Source organism: Pogona vitticeps, chromosome 2 (assembly GCF_051106095.1).
Source record: "Pogona vitticeps strain Pit_001003342236 chromosome 2, PviZW2.1, whole genome shotgun sequence".
Classification (NCBI taxonomy): Eukaryota; Metazoa; Chordata; class Lepidosauria; order Squamata; family Agamidae; genus Pogona; species Pogona vitticeps.
Genome location: NC_135784.1, coordinates 41,059,039 through 41,075,687, shown reverse-complemented (window position 1 = coordinate 41,075,687; position 16,649 = coordinate 41,059,039).

Below are 16,649 nucleotides of genomic sequence, written 5' to 3'. Positions count from 1 at the left end.
TGAGAAGGGACAGTCTTAACACAAAATTTCAATAGAGATTTAAAGTATGTTGAAATAAAGAGCATAGATACCCAACTAAGGACACATTCACATGGGGGGAATTGAAGCCATCTTTTTTGCACTTAAAAGGTTCTTATCTTCAGTATGATTTGTTTTATTTCTCACTTGAGCAATCTTTTCATTCACACTGATAGACATTTCTTCTCGTATAAGAAGGGTCCAGACAGATCTTTGGATTGCTCCAATTTGTCCTCCATTCAATTAATAACATTCCCCTTCCTGCCCCCTTCCCTGACTTTTCCTGCAGATATCATTCAGTAGGCTGTGATGGCTTTCCTTTTGTTGTTGTTGTTGTTGTTGTTGTTGTTGTTATTGTTGTTCTGTTAAATAAAGTAAGTGACATATTGAAAGAGCAATGCACTTATCTAGCATGGTACACATAATATTGTCAATGCATCTCATTTATCTACAGTGGTGTTGTTGTTGTTTAGTCGTTTAGTCGTGTCCGACTCTTCGTGACCCCATGGACCAGAGCACGCCAGGCCCTCCTATCCTCCACTGCCTCCCGGAGTTGGGTCAAATTCATGTTGGTTGCTTCGATGACACTGTCCAACCATCTCATCCTCTGTCGTCCCCTTCTCCTCTTGCCCTCACACTTTCCTAACATCCAGGGAGTCTTCTCTTCTCATGAGATGACCAAAGTACTGGAGCCTCAGCTTCAGGATCTGTCCTTCCAGGGAGCACTCAGGCTTGATTTCCTTTAGAATGGATCGGTTTGTTCTCCTTGCAGTCTCAAGAGTCTCCTCCAGCACCACAATTCAAAAGCATCAATTACCTACAGTAGCACTGCATCAATAGGAATATATATATATATATAAATGAAATAATAGAGCAGATGAAAATAGAGGAGTGGGATTCTCCATTGTCCTTTTCAACGCCACAACCTTCTACTCTGTGATGGACAACTCCATCACAGAGTTGCCACCTCAGATAACATCACCCACAGCTCTATTTTGGTGCGAACTAACCAAATCCACAGGCTACAAAACGGGATAACTAGGAGCACTCTGAATCTTGCCCCACCAAAAAAACCCTGTAGCCCTAGCATTGGGCCAAACAGCAGCAGAATGGTTGTAAAAAGGGGAAGGAGGAAACATCCAAACAGCTTTGGATACCACAATTTGATCTGAAACAAATGGCATCAAACGCAATCCAGAGACCTATATGCCCATCTAGACATGCTTTAAGTTGGCACACATTTGCCAGAATCTTCTTTGACATAAATAGTAGGCTTTTAACTTGCCTTCTGCTTTGTTTGCAGATTACAAGCAGAACCTCCTGCTGGCTTCCTGTCTTGCTGTGCATTAGCCCAACCTCTGTTAATCACCCGCTGCTCATAAAAGCCACTCAGCTCTCTTGCCATAGACTGTCTAGTTAAGAAGAAGAAACTCCACAGGACCCCCATGATATACCCCTTATTCTTCTCTTAAAAGTGGGGAAAGAATGAATTGGAGGCCAAAGTGAAGATAGCAGGACTGTGTATCTAAAGAGACCTGTCTAAGAAAAAGAAAACAGACAGCTATCAGGCACATGTGCTGTCTGCCTGTGAGATAACAAGGTCTTGTGGTGTCTGTTAAGAGATGGAGGTAAAGCTGGGTGCCCACAACAGCTGATGCTAAGCTCTGTGACTCATACCATAGCTCCCCAAAGATGTCAAATATGTTTTTTTTGTGTGTGTTTTCATTTACAATTTCCCTCTCCTGCTGTGAATTTAAAGGACCACAGTTTGCTCCATTCATCCAAAGGAGGATTTTAAACACACACACACAACTGGCGCCATCCTCATTTCCCATTGCGATGTTCTCTCTTTCTCTTTTTAAAACCTTTTGGCTACAACACAAGACCATCTTGCTGCCATCTTGATTCACAAGTGAACACGATCCTTCTGCTTATCTCCTCAGATTTCTGCCCATTATTTTCAGAAGTTGAAAAGGAAAGGAAAAGGAAGAAAAAATCAAAAGAAAGGAAAATAAACAGCTGGATAAAGAGCAAGGGGGGGGCTATTTCACATCCCTGTGTAATTTGAGCATTAGATCTAAAGACGAAATATATGCTTCGAGACAGGTTTAAAAGCTTTATGGCTGAAGGCTGCTTCGTGCACCACACTTCTAACAAATATGTATTTCAGAAAAAGCTTGCTTACCTGCTAAAAAAGTGACAGCTCAAGAATGTGTATATCTTCCTTCATCTTGTACACCCTTAGGAATATTTCCCCCACCCCAAGAACCTGGGTTACTCATAGTGCCTCACTGCACGTTCAGTAAAATAAACACGGTCAAGATTTATAAAATAATGAGATGTACAATATGCCAGATGATTCAAAGGACAGGTATATTTCCTTACACAATGATGCATGCAAGATATGTTTTTGGCTTTTTCAAAGGATCAGAGAAATTCCTGGCCAATATCTATACACAATTTATATATCAAAAGCAGTTGTCCAACCCAATGGGGCTTCTGAGATGATTTACAATAGATTTTAATGATCAAGATCACTCTTTAAAAAGACAACCACAATCCTAGAGGGAGGATAGGTCTAGCCAAAAGTCCTGGATATGATAAGTAAGGAACATCTTTGTACATAAGGGCAGTACATCGCTTCATGTGAGCATCCTAAGGGATTGGTCTATGCACAGTTGGACAGTGTTGCTGAATTTTTTCTCTGCTGACTTCATCCATCTACTCTGCAATTATGAATCCTGTACTGTGTTCAAAGTAGAAAGTATTATGTAACACAACCATACAATGGTACAGTTAGACTTTGGACTACACAGTCTTATGGGTTAGGGTTAGGAGATCTATTGGAAATTGATTCAGTTGTCATAGCTCCTGCTCACTCCTGTGTCTCCCCCGCGCGCCCAATCCTATTATAATGACACCAGTATAACAATAATAGGAGCACCACAGCAACCAAACATAATAGGTGTGCTTTTTCCTAGCATGGAACATCTATGATTGTTGTAATGCATTCACCAGGGGACGTGGTGGCACTGTGGGCTAAACCGCAGAAGCCTGTGCTGCAGGGTCAGAAGACCAAGCAGTCGTAAGATTAAATCCACGCTAAGGAGTGAGCTCCCGTCGCTTGTCCCAGCTCCCGCCAACCTAGCGGTCCGAAAGCATGCAAAGGCAAGTAGATAAATAGGGACCACCTTGGTGGGAAGGTAACAATGTTCCGTGTCTAAGTCGCACTGGCCATGTGACCACGGAAGATTGTCTTCGGACAAACGCTGGCTCTCTGGCTTGGAAACAGGGATGAGCACCGCCCCCTAGAGTTGAACACGACTGGACAAAAATTGTCAAGGGGAAGCTTTACCTTGCATTCACCAATGTATGGAGAGGTAGCTCAGAGAGTGCAGAAGAGAAGCAGGGTCCTGTCCTGGCAGCTGATGTCCTTGTGTACACATTTACAGTACCTGTATGTGAATGACAAGTAGAATGGCTTCCCTTCAGGATGCGTTTAACAATGCAATCCAGTGCATGTCTACTTGGAAGTAACCCTTGTGCAGCTGAATGGGGCTCACTCTCAGCCAACTAGGATTAACAACTGCAGCCTAAACATCAAGAATTCAGTGAGTGGTAGCTGAAAGTCCATGTTCGGCAAGATGTATTATGCACTCTAATGTTTACCTTTGCATGCACATCATTCCCTTTGAAGACCACCCCTGACCTTTCAAGATTTCAGTTAGCTGAAAGAAATGAGGAGCTTAATCACAGTTAGAAATACTCAAAGAGAAGGGAGTTCACAGTGGAGGTGTGGAGAAGATATATTGGAAGCATCATCTCATCAGAAGAAGAAAAAAGTTGAAAGCAAACCGGGTGGCTGGTATAAGGAATTTTCAGATGAGTTGAGGTTCAAAAGGGCCATGTATAAGAAATGAAAAGAGGGGGCAATTCATCAAGAAGAACTATACGAGTTGCCGCCATTTGTCAGGAGGGACTTGCAAGAAACATTCAAAATAATTAAAAGGAGGGGGTGTTCAGCTGTGTTTGAAACAAGAGGGGGCAAGAAGTTGACTGTGTGGAGAAGATGGTGAGATTCTAATAGGTGTCGAAGCTATGGCTGAGCTGTTACACACTTACTTTCACTCCATCTTGTCCCAGAAGGATAACAATGTCCAACCTAATGAAAACATAATAGAAGAAGGAGTGAGAGAGTTGAGCTCAAAACAGATGACAAAGTGATACACAAATGAATTCATGTCTTTGGGGACCAAAGAATTGCATCCAAGGCTATTAGAGGAACTTGCCAGTGTAATCTCAGAACCTCTGTCTATAATATTTTAAAATTCTGGGAGATCAGAACTGGGAGTTTCTTGATGATTGGAAGCAAGCAAATGTCTTCCCCATTTTTCAAAAGAGGATCTAGACAACTACAAATGAGTAATTTTGATGCTGATCTCTGGAAAGGATCTAGAAGATATCATTAAACATTCAATCTGTGAGCAGTTGGAGAAGAATGTGTGATTGCTATGAGCTAGCATGGGCTTCTCAAAAACAAGGATGGCCAAACTAATCTTATCTTTATTTTTTTATTTTTTGATAGAAGCACAAACTCTGTAAATCACAGGAATGCTGTAAGTGTAATGGAGCAAGAGTTCAGAAGATTTTCAACATTTGCTTACACGTATTGGTTCCTAAACTGTGGGCAGGTCCCCCCTAAGGTGCTGTGAAGACATTTCAAGAGAGCGAAAGGTTATAAGATTTTCATGAAGAAAAAGTATTTTTTTATCAGCTTGAATGAATTTCTCTGGCAGATGTTGTTACTAAAATTTATTCCTTCTTCTTTTCCCAGCAATAATGTGGGTTTTCTGTGCTTATCTTTAATCTAAAATTATTAATTACATTTCATTTTGTGCAAAGGCGGTTGGGCAATGTGAGGAGGAGTGAGGAGCATGAGGGATTTCACGAAAGCAAGAAGGCACCATGATGCCAAAACTATTCAGGAACCATTGGTTTATAGGGATGAATATAAAGTACTACATTTGAACAGGAAAAATCAGACAAATACATAAAGGGTGGTGATCGTATCTAAAAAGGAACTCAGGGCCTTAGCAAACCACAAACTAAACACAAATTAACATCTGATGTACATATTTTTAAAAAACTATTGGGATTGTCACTCTCAAATTGGCCTTCTCAGCCACACTAGACATTGTTCCAAGACCTCTATTCATTACCATAGTCTCTTGAGACCAAAGGATGCCTACATAAATGCAATGCTAGAAATATAAAATGGTTTCCAATGCATAGTCCCAAGTAAGAATAGACTCATAGACTCTTTGAATCAATTAAAAAATTAATTAAATCTCATTGAGTCAATGAGTCTACTCTAGTTGGGGTCAGCAATAGGATATTATTCATAGGGTCCAGATCAAGGGAAATGATAGTACGACTCGGTTCTGCTCTGGCTGGACATCAACCAGAGTATTGTGTTCACTTATGAGCACCATAGGTTAAGAAAGATATTAGCAACCTGGGATGTGTCCAAAGGAAAACAACAAAGGTACTGAAGGATCTGGACACCACGCCCTATAAAGAACATTTGAAGATTGAGTGATCCCCTGACAGCCATTTTCAAATAGCTGAAGGGCTAAGGGAGCAGGAAAAAAAGAGAAAAAACAAGATAGATGGGCTCAATAAAGGATGCTTTTGCATCTGGCTTGCAAGACCTGAGCAGAACTATTAATGTTAGCATCTTCTGAAAGCCACTTATTCTTAAGGTTGCCTTAAGTTGGAAAGTGAATTGACAGCATATAACAAATCATGTGAATTATAAAGCAATCAAAAGGATAATGTCCCTGCTGAAGAGAAATAAGTTGGGGGAAATTAGAATATCCATTTATTTAACTCATGTGATGCTCCCCTCCCAAAAAACAAAATAAAAACAAAAATAAAAAAACCCTGGGGTATATAATTGTTGTAGAGTTTTGAATTTCTGTTAAAATTCCTTTTGCTATGCAGTGGAGGTACAGAGACTCACAGAAAATAGCTACAAGTTCCCCAGAGTCCACCCCTTTTTTATTAACTGGCATTTAAAGTCTCAGTAAGCCACTCTGAGACATTTGTAACAGAAAGGATAAAAAAATTCTTTACTTTCATTTACTTGAAATTACACATTTTCTTTATTCCACATGTACTTAACAATTTGTCCAGTCATATCCGACTCTAGGGGATGGTGCTCATCTTTGTTTCCAACCCATAGAGCTAGTGTTTGTCTAAATACAATCTTCCGTGGTCAGTGCGACTAGACATGGAACTTCCCACCGTGATGGTACCTATTTATCTACTTGCATTTTTGCATTTTGCATGCTCCTGCTAGGTTGGCGGGAGCTGGGACAAGCGACAGGGGCTCACTCCGTCGTGTGGATTTGATCTTACAATTGCAGGTTTTCTGACCTTGCAGCACAGAGGCTTCCGCGGTTTAACCCGCAGCGCCACCACATCCCTGCACATGTATTTAGCAACCAGTTAAACTGATCAAGAGCAAACAACTGCTACCAGCACATTAAAGAGATGGGACAAGCATTCACTGGGCTCTCTTTGAATTCAATGGCTGAAAGGTACAACTGGTTAGTGCTGGATAGATATACAGTTAGCTCAGCCCAGAAAAATCTCTCCCAGTCAAATAAACTACAGACTGCATGTAAGTCTGCAAATAAAACTTCAACAAGTAACATTTGAAAACACAATAAAACAAATTAAAAGCATTTCCACAAATACCTCCATCAATCAATATAATTAACACAGATGGTCCAAGACAATGGCAACTGGGACTTTTGGGTTAGAGCTTCTAGCATAAATTCCTGCTTTCAAATTAAGTTTAAACTGCTCTCTCTTTGGAGAATATTGTCAAGAGTATATCTGCTATACTTTGAATGTGTGCACATAAACATGTACTAGCAGAAACATTTTAAGCGGATTCAAGAAAGAATGTGGCTCTCTGGAGAGAACTGGTGGAAACTTAACAGAAGTCAGTGCTCTTCCTTTAACTCTGGATGTAAAACTTAAGACAGGCCAAACTTAGTTTAGAAAAATACTCTATATTTACATATATAACTTAAACAGCTTATCTTTAGCATAACAGCTTATCCATATACAACATAACATGATAATATAACAGCATATCCATATACAGTAACTGGTTACTCAGAACCCAGTACAATATAACAGTACAATATAACCATATGTTCATTGTCTGCAGGAATTTCTGTCAATCTCTCACCAGGTAGATACTTATTCCTATGGGCAGGAACCAAAATTCCTACATTTCTTTATAAATGAGATGATAGCTCTGGAGAAACAAAAAGACTGAGGGCTAAATTCCATTTGGTAATTCCAAGGAAATAGGGCAGTACTATTTCAAAAAACGCTGAAGTCACTCGTTATGAAAATCACCTTGATTCAATGGGTTTCCTCTAGTTGCAATGTGCAACCCTAAATCCAACTGAAATATTCTTCATGCCATCCAGACGAAGATTCTGACTAGAGATGGGGATGAATCGCCATTTTGGCAAGTTCTTGTGCTTCGTGATCTGTCAGAGTTGATGAAGCATGGAGCACAAATCTCCTCCCCATTAACCGACGAAGCATGCATTTATTCGTGGGTTCATGGGGGGTTAGACAGCCAGAGGCTGTCTGAAACACAAACCCGACACCTCCACCTCCACAACCTGCCCCCTTCCCACTACCCCTGTCGCCTCCCTACCTTGGCTGCTGCAATCTGCGCTGGCCTTACCAACCACGGAGGACTGTGCCACAGCGACCTCTGCAGTCACCATCCAGCGGCGTTTGCTGCAATGGCCTCTGCTGCTATGGGCTGCCTTAAGGGAATCTAGGATGCTGTTTGCAAAGATGGCGGCTGCAGCTTCCCTGCCTAAGAGACAGCCGCCATCTTTGCAAAGGGCAGCCAGTGCCCCTTACGGCAGGCTCTGGCTACGGAGGCTACCGCAGCAGGCGGTGATGGATGGCTGCAGCAGCAGGCGGCAGTATATGACGGCAGCGCCGGGCAGTGGTGGATGGTTTCAGCGGCTAAAATAGGGAGGGGAAGGAGGTGGGGGATAAACTGTGGGGGTGGGCGGCTGTGGGGCTGCCTATCGGCCCGCCAGCCAGCTGATCAGTGGGCCCATAGGCAGAATGGGAAAGCCATCTTTTCATATGGGGGAAAGAATAAAAACAGGGAAATATTTATCCCTTCTTATTTGTTGGGGTCTCTGGAACTGATGAATATGAAGGGATGAATATTTAACGAATCAGCAATTTTTCACAAATATTGCCATCTGGTTTTTAAAGTTCATCCCCATGTCTAATTCTGACTGCTGAACTCCTAAATGTTACATTGTGTGTTGTCGAGTGCGAACCAACCTATAGTGACCTTATATTTAAGGAGTGGTTTTAACAGTTCCACTCCTCTAGTGAGCTTCCATGGCTGAGCTGGGATTCAAACCCAGTCTTTCAATTTTGACACATTTTTCCTGTATGTTCATTTTCCCCTGTTGGCTAAAACAGAAGTCCCATATGCCCTCATTGGAATTCTTCATAGTCTTCATAGTCTTGAATCAGGTGCCAATATAAGCTTCTATCTTTCTATGTTTTTGCTGATTTTAATTGCATCAAGGATTTGTTTCTGATTTGGAAAGTAAACTAGGAATCCAGCTGCAGGAGTACAGTTCTGAATGGTGATTGTATTCCAGGGGGCCCTGAGGTACCACTTAACCATATGTGTGCTTGGAAAACATATTCTGAGCACATAGGGAAGGAAAACCAGACCTTCATTCAGCTTTTAATGACATAACAAGCAAAACAATGAGAAATAAGTTCATCTTGTGGCCTGCACTTGAATATTTAGTCCTTTCAGGTAAGAATCTTTAACCAACAGGCTGCTAAAGCAAACCAAATGCCTAAGGAACCTTTTAATTGTTTCATTTGCATTTCCAGGGACAGGCCACCTGGTACCTTTAAGACGTTTTAGACTGTGAAAACTCCCATCAGCCTGAGCCAGCATAGAAGCTGTAGTCCAAAATAATCCAGAGGGCATGTATCAGAATGTGGGAATGTGTCAAAGAAGTTGCTGCATTGGTCTGTGCAAGGACATCCAGACAAAAGTAAAAAAGAAAAGAATACATGAACAGCAAAAATATTGCACACCCTTAAAGATGAATCGTTATACTGTATTTCATTGTGAGCTTCCATGGGTATGTCCAGTTTTTGGAATATATTTGAGTGAAGCAAAACCACAGATATTATACAGGGTAGGCACAGAAAATGGATTAACAAGGTGACAAACACACTATTAACATAAGTAATTAAAAGTAAGACAAAAAAATGAGAGATATGAACTATTGTGGCACCTTAAAGACTAACTGTTGTATTTCAATGCGAGCTTTCACGGATCAAGTCCACTTCCTCAGACACAAGAGTGAAACTATATGACTGCCATATTTAAACTGATAATTGACATTACTCACAGCTTGATAGCCTATTCTATTACTAATGAACCAGTGTCACTTTGTCCATTATCTATATCTCCAGCTGGTCATGGGACCATGTATAAATATAACGGTCACTGAATCTCACTTTTATGTCTGAGGAAGATAACTTTAAAATATAACATTTTTGTTTCTTGTTTTTGTTTTGTTTTGTTTGATCTGCTTGCATAGACTAACAGGGCTAGTTCTTCAAAAACTGCAAGTAGCAGTAAAAAAGTAAGGTGCTACCTTTATTGGACAATGAAAAAAATCAAACACATTGTAAGTGTTCATGGAGAAAATGCCATTTCATCAGGCTGGGCACCACCACTCTATGGATGGCGCAGAAAATGTTTAGATTAAGAGTCCCTCCAAAAATCATGGCAGATGTCTGTGCCAGGTCTGCCCATGTGAGGTGAGTCCAGACTCAGGTTGCAGACTTCACTGGTGGTGAAGTCTTTGCGGTCTCATGCACCATCCCTTGTAGTAGAGCTAAAGTTTTCCATTTCAATTAGATATGGGCATGGACTGCAACTACAAAACAGAAAAACTCATGAACTGGGCTGGTTCATGGTTTGGTTTGTGGCCCAGTTCGAGGATCCCATTTTGCTAAAATGAAATGAAGCACCAACCTTCTTTCCCCCTCTGCATTTTGTTTTACTTCCGCAAAACGAGATGCTCCCTCACTCCCTTCCTACTGCCACCGTCGCCTCCCTACCTAGTCCTGACGCTGCCACTGCCATTTCCACCGTCACTTCCACTGCCACCTTCTTCCCTGCCACTGCCAACATCCTGAGAGGCAGAAGGCCCACTGCTTCCCTGTATGTGCCCACAGTTCAGTCCTCATTCATGCGCATGGACCCGGCTTCTGTGCAAGAAGCTGGGCCTGCTGCCTCTCAGGACGGTGCTGATGGTAACAGTGGAGGAGGACCTGGACCAGAAATTGAAATATGGATTCTTGCAGCTAATTGTTCAAGGGGAAAGAAGTGCATGAAAGAGAACTTACTTTTTGAATAATTTTGGAGTCTTTGGGATTATTTGGAGCTGTTGTACTTATCCAGAGTCAGAATATGTTCGATGGCATCCAGTCTCACAGGAAAGGAATGGAGGGCAGGGGCAGGCATAGAAATAACCCTGAGTACTATTTGGGAGAAATGCAGAACATGCATTTACTGTAGAATCTTTAACAAATAAAACTTTGGTTAGTTAATATGTGGAATACTTAACAAATACAATACAACACAGCACAAAACAACTTCTTGTTTTGTGTATTTCTTAGTCCTTGTTTTGATATACAGTTTGGCTACTGGTGATGCAAAAGATGGGAGGATTATATGAACACACTATTTATTAAGAAAAAGACTCTACAGAAGAATGTCAATAATGCAAGGCCGCACTTGGCATTCAACAGCTTAAGTATAGCTTTTGCCCTGGCTTAGGAAGCAGCTGAATCTCTAAGCCATTCCTGGGACAGCTGGCTACATGTGGAAGATCTGGCCCTATGAAAACAACAAAGTATGTGTACATCAAGCTTTTGCTCAGAGTAAAGGGGCTTGCATAATATATACAGCACTCCAAAAAAGAAGGCTGGATGTTAAGGAAAAGTAAACACCAGTCAACATTTCAAAACAAAATCACGTGCATGTCCGGTCTTACCATGTTCCCTCACGGCTTTCTTGTCACAGACTTGTTTGTTGTTGAGGCCATATTGTTAGGGCCATTTCATTGAGTATCATAAGCTGTGGGCTTGGTTCTTGCTTCATGATTCTTTGGGGATAAACCATTTGTACTTCTCTTGGAATGTGGTGAGAGACATTCTCATGACAGAAGCCTAAGCGACAAGAAAATCTGGTGGATGATGGGCAGAATGGCTAAACAATCTCTGCATTGAGTGTCCAGATTTGCGGATGACACTACACTGGCTATACTGCACGTGGTGGTGAAAACAGAAAGGAGATTGTGGGCAGTTCTAAAAGGAATGCCCCTAATTAGGGGCTATGGAGCAATACAATGACTAATGCAATTTTGGTCATGTCCACACTGCATGTTTATAGCAGTTTGATCCCACTCTAGTCGCCATGGCTCAATCTTACCAAATATGGGGATTCGTAGTTTGATGGCTGGATAGCTCTGTAAGTTAGAGGTCTGGTTGCAGAGCCTGAGACTGAGGGTTCAGTTCCCCACTGTGCCTTCTGCAAGTAGAGGCAGCTTGTGTAGCCTTGGGCAAGCTGCACAGTCCCAGGATGGCCCTAGAAGACAAACCACTTTTGAGTACTCTATACCTGCAAAAAACCTGGAAAGGCTCATCGTAAGTCAGAACTGACTTGGCAGCAGATAATTATGATTAAGGTACTGAGAACAGGACAGTGAACTAAGGCTCTCTAGCACAGAATTTCTTATGAATCTACAAATCTCAGGATGTTATAAGATGTAGTCATGACATTTAAAATGGTATCAAACTGCTCTAGCTATGTAGTGCAGGCATACTGTACTACCAGGATGGGTAGGTATTGTATTGGGCCCTGTATTGATCAATAGCACAGATAGCTAAAATAGAAAGGGATTGGGGAAAGTTACTGTTTTGGACTAAAATTCCCAGAATCTGGGATCAGTCCTCTTCCCCCATTACCTGTCACCATGAAGGGAGCATGTCTGGACATCTCTAGGTGCAGCTAAGCAGCAGGTCTGATGTTGCAGGTGGGGTCAAGATCACAGCTCCCTTCATGTGAGCAATAGGTGAAGAAAGGTTACCACTGTCTTTATTTTAAAAATTACAAAATTAGGCAGGTTGCATTAGTAGCAGACTGAATAGTGAGCAGAAATGACTACAGTGGGGTCTCTACTTAAGAACTTAATCCGTATTGGAAGGTGGTTCTCAAGTTGAAAAGTTCTTATGTTGAATCTGCATTTCCCATAGGAATGCATTGAAAACCATTTAATCCGTATCTGCTCTTTTCCGTCCATAGAAACTACAGTGGAACCTCTACTTAAGAACTTAATCCGTTTTGGAATGGTGTTCTTAAGTTGAAACGTTCTTAAGTTGAAGCAAAATTTCCCATAGGAATGGACTGAAAACCAATTAATCCGTTCTGGCTGTTTTTTTGTTATGTAGAGGTGCGTTCGTACATTGAAGCATTAGTTCCCATAGGAACTAATGCAAAGCTGGTTAATACGTACTCTACCACTAGGGGGAGATTTTTTTTTCAACCTAAAATGACCTAAGGTTAAAAAAAGAGCAGGAAAGGTTTTTTTTCCTGTTCTTATCTTGGATTTCTGTTCTCAAGTAGAAGCACAATTTAGCAAATGGAGCTGTTCTTAAGTTGGATTGTTCTTAAGTAGGGACGTTCTTAAGTAGAGACCCCACTGTATTCTCAACCTGGATGATGCCAAAAATAATCAATTTCAGGCCATGGGTGTTGATGATTTCTAATTAGCTAGGGATAAAAACAAATGGCCTGTTAAACAAAGATGGGGAGAAACCATACACAGAGTGGGTAACTGGGCAAGTAGTCTCCACCCACACCCACTTTGGCAGGCAGACCAACCCACTGCTGGTCATGTAACTGGTCATGCAACAGATTTCATGAGCAGTGCATGACCAGTGACTCTCTGGACACCCTGCCTGAATGGTTTCTTCAAACAGGATTCTGGCCAAAATATTTGTGTTGTTATGTGCCATCAAGTTGGAACTGGCCTATAGGGCTTTCAGTGAACTTGAGTGGTTTTACCAGTTCAACACTACCAGTGAGCTTCTATAGCTGAGCAGAGACTCGAACCCAGGCCTCCTGAGTCTGTCATGATATCCACTATACTACACTGGTTACACTAGGAAAGGGGGGGGGGAAATCAAATAACATTCTAAGTAGAACATTGCCTTAAATTGAGAAGCTTCACTCAGTAACCTTTTTGAGTTGCTCAATGTCATAAGGTTGCAGTCTTATACACAGTAATCTGGGAGAAAGCCCCACTGACTACAGGATTGCCCAACAAGTTGCTTAATTCTGTAAGTTTGCAAAATAGCAAATGTCATCAGCAGTTGTCAAAGAAACCTACAAGCAAAGAGCGAGCTCAGATCCGGAGAGGCACGTTCTCTTTTCAAAAGTGAGGTGGGTCCGTAAAAATCAACGACTTGCTTGTGTCTTATCACGGTTTTATGATAAACCCACACGTAGGCAGCTAAATCACAAGGAGATAAGGAATTCCCTGTAAAAGAGAAGGTAAAGTCTGAGGAACACAATCAAGTCTCCAGGATGATTCACGAAAGTGTCTGGCAGTTAAAAGGGGGAGATAACTTACTAATTTAAGTAAGAACCCCAGAACAAAGATTACATTCTGAAGTCAACGCCCATATACCTAAATCTTTCTGAACAATGCTGCTGCTTAGCCAAATACCTTCACATTTCATTATTTTTCCTCCATCCCCATCTGTAACATATAAAAAAAATGTGAGAATGTAGGCTTGTAACATATAACCTAACAAACCTCCAGAAAACATTTGAAAACATTGGTTTGAAATGCAGCCCATGTCCTTCTGAGGCCCTTTCCAGCTTTCCTGGCCTGTCTTCCTTCGCAGCCAAAGGGATCCTGGTTCTTTTCCTGGTATGTGGGTAGGTGTCTGCCTCTTATCCGCTGAGCTAGATGAAGACCTTCCTCTTCCTCTTGAGACCCATCTGAATGGGAATGGGAGTAAAGAGAGAGCAAAAAACAGTGGTATGTCTCACCTCACCACTTGAATCTGATGGAAGCTTCGATAAGTATTCTTCCGTCTAAGGTCTCTGGCAGGGGAACAAAGAAGCCCCTTTAAACCTCACTGGCTTTCCGCAGTGAGGGGAGTGGGAAAGAGGAAGCAAAGAGGAGGGAAATGCTATTGAGGTAACATATCATGGGTTCAATTAATACCAGGGCATTTTTCAAAGAGGCAGTTATTGTTTTCATTTCTGAATCACTGGAGAGGTCTTGAGCAGCAATCACCTCACTTTATGTGGCTTTTGCAAATGAAGGCTTGTTTGCTTCCCGGTGGTGTAATCCTATCTGTTTCTCAACCTTCTGTACTGATCACATACCACGGTGATTATGTAGTTGCCTCTCCCGGGCTGCCCAAATTACATACAGAACAGTGCTTGCAATTTGACCTGGAGCGTAGGCTGTACAATGGGGTGGGTTCTCCCCCTTCCTCCCACCCTATAGTCGATGCACACCCAGTCTCTGTGTTCTGCTTCTTTCTCAGAATCATGACTGTTCCAAGAATGGGTACGCAACAGCCGCCAACTGAAGATAAGCTGCAGTTGTTCTTTAACGGACCCACTCTCATCAAGTCGGGATGTTACAGACTATTGTGGCAAAACTGACCTTTAGGGAAGACAGGTTTGTCTTCACTATTTCTTACCTTCATCCATCCATCCATCCATCCATCCATCCATCCACCCATCCACCCATCCACCCATCCATCCATCCATCCATCCATCCATCCACCCATCCACCCATCCACCCATCCACCCATCCATCCATCCATCCATCCATCCATCCATCCATCCATCCATCCATCCATCCATCCATCCATCCATCCATCCATCCATCCATCCATCCATTCAGTTACATATTTCTATCACCCCATAGTGAACAGGCAGCTTCTCAGCAGTGTACAAACAGCCAGGAGATCAAATTACAGATGACAACAATAAAAATCAACAATTGACATACTAATAAGCAATGAATAGACAAACCTAGGAATAAAGATGCAAAATGAAATGAAAATAGTAAAATTAAAATGAAACTCCCAGTCTAGAATTCCAGCTACCTAAATCCAGGATAACATGGCAAATGCTATTACAGTGCTCACCAGTTTTCAAGTGTAAGACCATTAAAGATGTCCTGAAAAGTTCAGTTTTTAACATCTTTCTAATGGTTAGGAGGGATGGTGCTTCACAAACTGCCAGCAGTAGCTTGTTCCACAATAAGGAGGCCGGGCAGAAAACATTTGATTTCTAGTTGTGCATTGTCTGGCCTCCCCTGATGTTGGCGGGTTCTAAGATAAATATTGTGAGGAGCAAAAGGAATGGATAGATTGTTTTAGGCAAACACTTCCATTAGATATCAAGGCAGCAAGCCATTTAGGGCTTTATACGTCAAAAGACAATAATGCTGGGAAAGGTCGAAGGCAGCAGGAAAAGAACAAATATAAGATGGAATGAGTCCCTAAAGGAAGTCACAGGCTTACAAGAGCTGAGCAGGGCAGCTGACAAGACATTTATAGTGTTGCTGTAAGTCAGAGGTGACATGACAACACATAACAACAACAGAGAGAGGATGGAGAAGACACAAAACCGGGCCTTCTCGGCGGTGGCTCCTCACCTTTGGAACAATCTCCCTCTGGAGATTCGCGTGACCCTACGCTGGGCATATTTAAAATCCAATTAAAAACATGGTTCTTCACTCAGGCCTTCCCTCCAGTCAACTCTTGATTTTCTTCTTATTATTTTTCTTCTTATTTTTTCTATTTATGTTATAGTTGTTTTGTATTATTTCTGCACTTGCTGTGTTTATTGTTTAAATTTTATGTTGGAAGCCACCTAGAGTGGTCCATTGGTCCAGATAGGCGGGGTACAAATCAAATAAATAAATAAATAAATAAACAGGTCAAAACCATGGGTTGTAGACAGTTTTCTAAAGGGTACAATATATTCAGTGTGTGCTCAAACATCTGTCTGACGGCCTCACAATACCAAACTCGCTGCTTGCAATTATTTCTTAATGAGAATAACTCTTCATTTACAGAAATCAGACAATATGAATCATATAAGAAGTATAGAAAGAAGCCAATCTCCTGGCCTGAAAGTGAATGCTACTCCTTTCTTTGGCCCTCCTCCAAAACTGTGCTTTCTTTGCCATCGGACAGGTAGTGTGGCGGGGGACATATTGAATGAGAATCAGGGAAGATCTTTTCAGTGGTTCTGGCTTCCTGGTCACTAGCACCCAGCACAACATCAGGATTCTGGTTCATTTCTTCAGCCAGTGTTCTGGCCACTTTGTCTCTGCCATCTTGTTTCCCTCTGATGCCAAGCAGAAGAGCCAGGACAGACTTTTCTTCTTTTAAAATTTCCATTTTGTCGAAAGGAGGAATTCATA